Below are 8,817 nucleotides of genomic sequence, written 5' to 3'. Positions count from 1 at the left end.
TACAGAACATATCCATCTCTCCAAAACTTTGCTTTTAATAGTCCATATCTTCCCCCATGTCTCTCCCCAGGTAACCATGGACCTTGCTTTCTGTCACTATAGTTTTGTTTGTATTTTCTAGAATTTCATATAATGAGATTATACAGTATATAGTATTTTGGTCTAGTTTCTCTCACTCAGCATAAATGTTTTTGAGGTTCATCCACGTTTTACCTGTATCAGAGTTTATTCCTTTGCATTTCTGAGTGGTATTTCATTGTAATAAATATACTATTAAAAAATTATTTAACCGGTGATACTTATTTGGGTTGTTTCCAGGTTGCACTGACTGGGTTATTGTGAACAAAGCTGGTATGAACATTCTGGTAGGAGTGTAAACTAGTAAAATATTTTAATAGGTCAGTTTGGTTCTGTGTGTCAAAATATTAAAAATACACCTATCAAAATTACATGATGTACGCCTATCAAAATTACATGATGTACAAGGTTTGCTTCAAAATAATCCATTGGCAGGAAGAAATAGGTGAAGGTGTAGGTGAAAAAAGATCAGCCATCAGCTGATAATTATTGAAACTAGGAGATGGGTACATGGGGGTCTGTTAAACTATTTTACCTTCACGTATGTTCCCATCATAACATTTTAATACTCATACCTCTTGATCCAGTTTTTCGTAAAATCACATATGCACAAAAGACGTCCATAAGAAATTATATTTATAATAATGGAAAAAGCTAAATGATCTAAATACCCAACAAAAGAGTGGGTAAATAAATTATGGCACATTCATTGAACAGAATACTATGAAGTCTTTAAAAATCATGTTTTCAAAAAATATTTAATGACCTTGAAAATTACAATATACATTTTATATAAAAAATGTAGGTTACAGACCAGTTATATACAGCATGATTCCACTTTATTTAAAATATATAGTAAAATACAAAGACTGGAATGTTAATGATGGTAAGCTATGTGGTAGGATTACAAATGTTTTTTATGATCTTCACAGTTTCCTGTATTTTCAAAATTTCTACAACGAGCATGTGATACTTTTATAATGTTTTTAATGAAAGAAAAATAGTATTTCTTTTTCCTCTGGTCTTTTGCATTCTTTTGAACTCTCTTCCCTTACAGTGTCTTAGTTTTAACTCTACAAGATCAGTAGAACAGCTTTTTTTACATTCCCACAGACCCAAAGTAATACATTCTCAAAACTAGATGGAACCTTAGAGACTAAGACTGATCCCATTTTTCAGATGAAGAAACTGAAGATCAAAGAAGGGAAGTGACTTATTTAAGGCCAGCCACACAGAAAATGGGTGTCAGAGTCAAGACTAGAAGTCAAGCCCCCTGAGGCCAATTCTAGGGATGTTTCACTGCCTTCTGGAAGGGATCCCAGGTAACCCAGCTCCTGACAGGGAGCGTGACTGGACATTCTTGAATAGGAGGCCCCAAAGATAAGACACCTGCCCTGACTTCTAATCCTGATCCTAACCCTGGCTGCAGACTGAACCCAACCCCATTAATCCAGGCCTCAATGGACCCCTCAACTCCACACGCAGACCAATCTCCCCAGCCCTGGCCAGAGGCTGAATTCAGATCTGTGTTGCACAGGGAGCCTTTTCTCCACCCTCACCCTCCATCATACAAATCTGTATGATGGAAAGGCTGACAGGGGCAGAATATAGGTGAATCGATACAACCTCCTCCCTTCCAGGGTCAAGGGCAGGACTCTCCTATAGGCAGGCAGGCAGGCAGGCACCTTTTAACTAGAAAGACAAAGGCAAGTCCAGGGCTCCAAAGGAGGATACTCAGAGCCAGCGTTCTAACTTGGGGAGAGTCTGGCTCCTCTTGAGAACATCTCTCCTGTCCGTCCATGTGGCTCTCTGGGGCCCTCAGCCTGCTGGATCAGAAAGATCAGGCCCGGAGGCCTTTCCCAGGGCCCCCGAGTTAGCTGAGGGAAGGGAGCGGCCCAGAGTAGGGCGGTTCTTGAAAGGCCTTTGGGAAACAGGGGCGGGGCGCAGGGGTGGGGAGTGTTGAGAGCTGCTGGAGGGGCGCCAGAAAAGATCGAGGGAAAAGATGCGACACGTGACGCCTGGTTAAAGGAATTGGAGCTACAGGAAGGAATGGACCATCCTCTCTTCACCTTCATTCCCGGAAATTCTGTCAGAACTCCGTCGTGTTGGGAACCCCAGCGGAGGGGACTGGGACTCCCTCAGGGATAAGGAGTTCGCCAAAGTTGAAAAGGAATTTCTCTTCCTGTGAGATAATTGGACCAGTGCCTCAGTTCCCCCTATCTGTACAATGGGGCAGCAATAGCCTTCCGGGCCCTTCCTCCTTGGGGAGATAAATGAAAATGCATAAGAATCGGGTACAACGTTGTTGAAGCATCTCTGGTTTCAGGCTCAGCTGGGAGGGAGGTACACGTCACACTAAGAGAGTTATAATCCATTTCGGTGCCTTTATTGACAGGCACTGGAAGGCTGGGCATTTAGCTTAGGCCTTTTTAAGGGCTACGCCACAGCTCCTCGCCCCCCCTCCTTAAATTTCCAGGGGTGGTATTGGGAGGAAGGGAGGGGGCTCAACCCTTGCCTCTCCATCCTCCCTGGCCCAGCAGGGGAAACCTATCCCAACATCACTGCTCAAAGATTAAGGCGACCCCTCAACGTTCAGCATCTTGCCAAGTGGAAAGAATTCCTTTGGGGGCATAAGGTGGCCCCATCTCTGAGTCTGTGGAACACTGTCGTCCAAAACTTTGCTGTTTGGAGTTCCTGAAATCTGGAAAATGAACTGTCTCTTTCTAGCTGTAATTGTGTGTGTGTGTGTGTGTGCGTGTGCGTGTGTGTGTGTGTGTGTGTTGGGGCGGTTTGTGGGGGAGAGGGAGGAGAAGTAGGTAAAGGGGAGGGAAATTGTAGGTAGTATTGCAGGTATTAACCTGCCCAATAGATTTTGTTTCCCCTCCCACAAATGCTTAGAAAAAAAAAAAAAGACCCGCAAAGCCAGAGAGGAGCTTCAGGGTGAATCTTCTGTGGTTTAAGGCTTTTCAGACCCCAGTTAGCCCTCTGCCCACCTGAGCAAATTAAAGATAAGGATGAAAAAGTAAAAAGAAGAGATCAAGGTAAACATGTGACCCTCCTTTTTACCTACATCATGATCTTCATAGAAAAGATGCCAGTGGCAGCAAAGCTACAAACCCAGGTGACAACATGGAGGAAGCAAGGACCATGGGAAGAAAAAGGAAGCTGACCACGTGTCTTTCTTGAAAAACTTTCCTTTATTTCTCTATAGCCAAAACTGTGAGCTCAAGGGGCACAGGAAACAGGTTATAAGAAACTAGAGAACAAGGCAAGAGAGCAGAGCATCAAGATTCAGGTTAAAAAAAAATCAGACAGGATGAAAAAGTTGAGAGGTGGTCAGAATCAGGGAAGGTTTCTGGGAGGAGGTGAATCTTGAACCTTGACTTGGAAAATTCAGGTATGGAAAGAGGTAGGGAGGGTATCAGACTAGAGGGACACCACGAATCTGAATCCATGTGCGGTGGGGGGTGGTGCAAAAGAACAAAGGCTGCAGAGAGCAAGGTTTGTTCAGGGAGGCAGCATGGCTGAAGAGGAGGGTGCTGTGTTGCAAGGTCATTGTGCAGATCTGAAGAGAATGTACTGTACTGTGGGGGGTCAAGGAAAGACATGTTGTTTCCTTTTGAGAACACTGGGAGCGGGGAAAGAGACTTTGTCTCCCTTTTGGGAACACTGGCCCCAGGCGATGTGGGAGAGGCTTCCACAGTTTCCCCAGCCCTTGGGACACACACAGCGCTCAGCCCTCTGACCCCTTGCACCCCCTCTTTCTTCCATGCTTACAGGGCTAAGGGGTGATTTATAAAATAAGAATACTGACCCCACAAAGATCAGTGTAATTATTTTACAATCCTACTGTGAACATGCAGGTTGCTGCATGGGTGTGCATGCGTGTGTGCGTGCACGTGTGTATGCACGCTACAGTGCAAGGACACACACAAAGCATGTCTTGCATTTTGTCAAACTGAAGCAGAGCAGGTGGCAGCCTGCTCGGCACTCTTTGAGGCAGGCTGCACAGCATAGCAGAAGAACACAGAACTTAGATTTGAATCTCAGCTCTGCTACTGTCCGTCTGGGGGACCTAGGTAAGTCCCTTCACCTCTCTGAGTCTCGTTTTCTCATCTGCAAAATCAGGATAACAGTACCTCCCCCAATAAGGTGAAGGTGAAATGAGATCAACAGGAAACCACCTGGCTCATAATAGATACTCAAGCATGGACAACTTTTTATATTAATTACCCAACTCCCCAGGCCCACATCACCCCCCCGGGAACCTGCTGTGCAAGCCTGAATTCCCACCGTTTCCCACCAAGCCTCAGCTCCTTTGTTGAAAGAGCTGTTCCAGGCAGTGCTAGGCACTGTTTGTGTGGGATGCAGGACACAAACATGAAGCAGAAACAAATGTGGCAAAATCTTGATATTTGTGGAATCTAGGTGATGGGTGTGCATTGTGTTATCTAGTCCTTTGTGTGGGTTTGAAACCCAAAGTATAAAGTGAAGCAGAAGCCCTCCTCAGCTGCAAAAAAGGTTACATCTATCCCACAGGAGAGCAGCAAGCCAGCAACTAATTTTTATGCCAGGCAGAATGTGCAAGGAGGCCCTCAAAGAGGGACTACTGAGTGCTGCAAACCCAGGCGGGTGGGCGGGAAGATGACTTCACCTGGGGCACTGTGGGCAGCTTCCCAGAGGCAGGGGCAGTTCAGCTGGTCCTTTGAACAAGAGACTTTGATTTGCAGAGAACAGGGTTGGGGGCCTGGTTACAGTGGTCCAGGCTCAGAGAACAGTTGCCAACTGCATAGACTCTGGCACAGACCTGACTGGTGTGCTTTGAGAACTGCAGTCCAGTTGGGTGTGGCCGGAGGGAGAACACATTAACCCCTGAGTGCTCAATAAACAGTTGTGGAGAAGGCTGAATTGATCAGGTTAATCTGTTCTTTGCTAGTGAAGGGCAGAGCCAGGAGGGGGGCCTATTTCAGAGCTCAGCTGGGAGATGTGGATGAAGGAGCATGGAGCTTGAGGACTGAACTGGTTCCTGGGGTGTGGGGTTACTCCGGGTGTAGAACTGGAGGGGAGAGGGTGAGTGCCTGGGGGCGGGGTGTTGGCTGGGCCTGCTCAGGGCCCAGAGTACAAGGCAGAATTTTCAAGGAGGCAAAACAGAGCAGCATCACGGACAACGAAGGGTAAAAGTTCTCTCCTGCCCATGCCACCTCAGCCTGTTGAAGGCCCAGAAATCCCCTGCCATCTGTTTGCATTCTTTTCTAGGCACCTTGAGGATTTTTTTTCCAAGTTAAAGAGGCTCCTATGCAACCACAAGACCTGGGGAGGGGGTGGCATGTTAAGCCAGTACTAGCTTAACTCCTTACCTGTGCAGAGAGAATTTTCTAAACCAGTACTTACCAACCTTCCAGACTGAGAGCAAGACTCTCTTGAAACAGGAAGGGACAAAGGGAGAGGGGGCATCAGTGGAGCTGGCGAGTGAAGAGGGACACTCCATTTGGCTGAGGACAGACCTCCTTGGCAGGTGACAGGGAGGAGAGCGGGCTTCAAAAGGAGAGGATGGGTCAGGAAGCAAAGGCCACCAACGTTGTCTAGGTCACAGTTATTTCTCCTGAGCGTCCTGTGGGCCCCTCCCTGCCCCCTTCCTCCTCACTTTGGCCCCTCTCAGTACTGTGGTCCCCACCCGTCTTCACACACAACAGGAAGAAGGCAACTGAGAACAACCCAGAATACTCTCTACAGGATGGGTCTGGTTAGCTGGGGAAGGATGCCCAGGCCACTACCAGGCTGGTCTCCACCTGGGAGAGCCAGCTTAACTCAAGCTTCTTAGGCAGGTGCCAGGACAGAAGGCCCTAGAATCCAGCAACCCTGGAACACAGGACAGTGATCCTTATGGGCTAGAGCTAATCCCGGGTTAAAGGGATGACCTTAAGAAGTTGGAATTAACCAACCAACAGCATCCCTTTGCCAGCTATATTTGGGAGGTTCTGGGGACACCAGGGGTCCATGTTCACCTTTTATGGCTAATATCTAGCAACCAAAATCATTTATTTTTCATCTTCATTGCTGCCATTTTTGGAGTGTATACCATGTGCTAGTTACTTTATTATCATCAGTAATAGCTAAAAGGCGTGGAACACTTACAGCGTGGCAGGCTCAGAACTTGACTTGTATTATCTCAGTTCATCCCCACAACAGCCCCGTGATGGAGGTACTGTGCTGGTCCCCATTTTACAGAATGCAAAACAGAAGTTCAGAGAAATGAAACAACTTGACTCATTGAAGGCCACATAGCGAACAACTGGTAGAGGCAGGATTCAAACTCAGTATGTGGGTCTCCAAAACCCACATACCATGTGCTTCAGCAGCCCGCTCCACAATCTCCAGCGTGCTTTGCTGCCTTGCTCCTAACTAGCGATGCCTTCTCCCAATTAGTAGATTAGTCATGTGTTGACACTTCTAGTCTCAGTCTAATGGCTTGTTTATTTAACTGATGGATGCTGCTCCCCATTTGAGGCCATTAGCATTTAAACAAAACAAAACAAAACTGTTGAGGCTGGCATAGTGACACTGTGTTTACTGTTTTTCTCCCAGTGTTAATTGTACTTTCCAAATATGTATTTTGATGTGCTAACGGTCCCTAAAGAGAACATCGGAACAGTTTAGTAATCCCCTCATGTAGCTCCAGCCCCACTCCCCTTAATCTCCTTAGTGAGGGGGACAAATGGCTTGGGGACCAGCCTTGGCTAGGATGGGGAAGAGGGATGGTGACTGTCCCATTCTGAATAATTAGGGGGCAGAGAGACTGGGGCTGGGCTAGCAACTCTGTCCTTGGAGGCTAAGCCCTGGAGCATCCCCCCTCCACACTTGGGGAGGGAATTTCGTATTTCTTTCCAGGACAATAAGAACATCTGTGCCAAGGCAGAGGAGGAGGCCGGGCGCTCCGAGGCATCTCTGCCCGAGTCTCTTGACACTGTCCGATTGTTACTGTTTCAGTTTCTGCTTGGATCACTGACCGTGTCCATTTAGAGCAGGCTGGCTTGGGTAAAGACAGTGTAGGGCTGAGGAAGGACAGAGAGGACCTGTCCGACTGGGGGTGGGGGTGTGAGTTGGGCAGGGAGCTGGACTGACTCTAAAGTGACCAGGTTACAAATAAACCGCTGCAAAGTACAGGATCAATCTTGCATCCATAAATGGGAGGAAGGAGCACTTCCACTGTCCCTCTTTCCCTGGGGTTGATTGCTGTTGATCGGGTCCAGTTTGTTTGTAGCCTCCTTACTCTGACACAGTGGGGTTCAGCTTGACCTTGGGGTAAATGGATGAGGAGCTTCAGGTTTGATCCTTATATGGGACAGTTTGCTTTACAGGGAGAAAAAAACTGGCTACTTCCTTCCTCCCAGCTCCAGTTGCAAACTGATGGGAGTTAAAGTGGGGAGTTTATGGCTCCCTGCAAACCCATTCCCAGTACTGGAAAGTCACATCACCCAGTGTGTTCTGATGAGTGCAGCCGGTTCTGGCCCTATGAAGTCGGCCTGGGACTGGGAATGAACTAAGGCAGCTCCTTATTTTCTTCCTTACTCGGGACATCCAGCTCTGGAACTGGGAGTTCTGAGGACCAGGAGGAGGTAGGCATCTGCCTCGTGCATAATTAGCTACATCAGACTCAAAAAACATTGACGGCCCATCCCTTTGGGCATCATGCTGCGCCTGGCACGAGCTAGTAATCCCTACCCGGTCCTGGCCCTCCCGAGTTTACAACCTTAAGTCACACGATAATGACACAGATCCCAAAGGCGGGCAGTTAACAAATAAATCCACTTGTCCGCCAATCACAAGGGATCCATTGAGGGAGCCACAGAGACAAACAGGGCCCCCTTCAAAGAGCTTCCAATCCGGTGGGTAAATAGGTAAGACTGAGTGAGGGCTTGGGGAAAGAGGTTCAGGCGAGGAAACGCGGTCAATTTGGGCATCACCGAACAGACTGTTTTAGAAAAAAGTGCCCATTGACCTGTGGCTGGGTTTTCTGTTCACTTGAGCCGCGCCTGCCACCCCGGACTGAGGTTTAATTCCAGTCCTCCACGCGCGTGGGGTGGATACAAAGGGCTAGAGGCAACGTAGCTCTGCGCCCGGGAGGTGGGCAGCCCGGGACTGGGAGGCGGGGGCCGAGGCGATCCGCGTGGGATCGCCCCTTCACCTTGGGTGGTCGGGGCGTGTCAGTGGCCCTCACCTCTCTGGGCCTCACGGTCCGCAGCTAAGGTCCCTCAGGGTATTTTCGGGACAGTCCCCCTCCCACCCCATCCCGCTAGCCGCTAGTCCCTGCTGTGCACTGCGCGCTGGTGGCACAGGTTTGGGGCGGGAGCCGGGAGGAAGCTCTGGGTACAGTCATCCCATGCGGTAGGGTCGCAGCGTGTCCCCAGGGCGCGCCGGCCAGGCCCGGGTTGCGGGAGGCGCCGTGGCCCGCCCGTCCCCCAAACACTTCCGACGGGCGCCTGCGTCCCGGGCGGCCGCCGAGGGCCAGGCGGGGGAGGGGGCGACCCGGCCCAGGTTCGCGCTCCCGGGCCGTGCGCCCGCCCACGAGGTGCTGGTGGCCGGGGGACGCCGAGGCTCCCCCGAGGGCAGGCTGCGCGCCTCGCGGGGCCGGGCCGCCGCAGGGCCTGAGCGGGCGAGGCGTGTGTGTGTGCGTTTGTGTCTGTGCGGGGGGACTGCGCGGGAGAGCGAGCCGCCGACCCGGGAAACTCTACTGGTAGA

This window comes from Monodon monoceros, unplaced genomic scaffold, assembly GCF_005190385.1.
Source record: "Monodon monoceros isolate NGI ecotype Baffin Bay Population unplaced genomic scaffold, NGI_Narwhal_1 Super_Scaffold_22, whole genome shotgun sequence".
In the NCBI taxonomy this organism is placed as follows: Eukaryota; Metazoa; Chordata; class Mammalia; order Artiodactyla; family Monodontidae; genus Monodon; species Monodon monoceros.
This window is presented reverse-complemented; position numbering follows the sequence as displayed.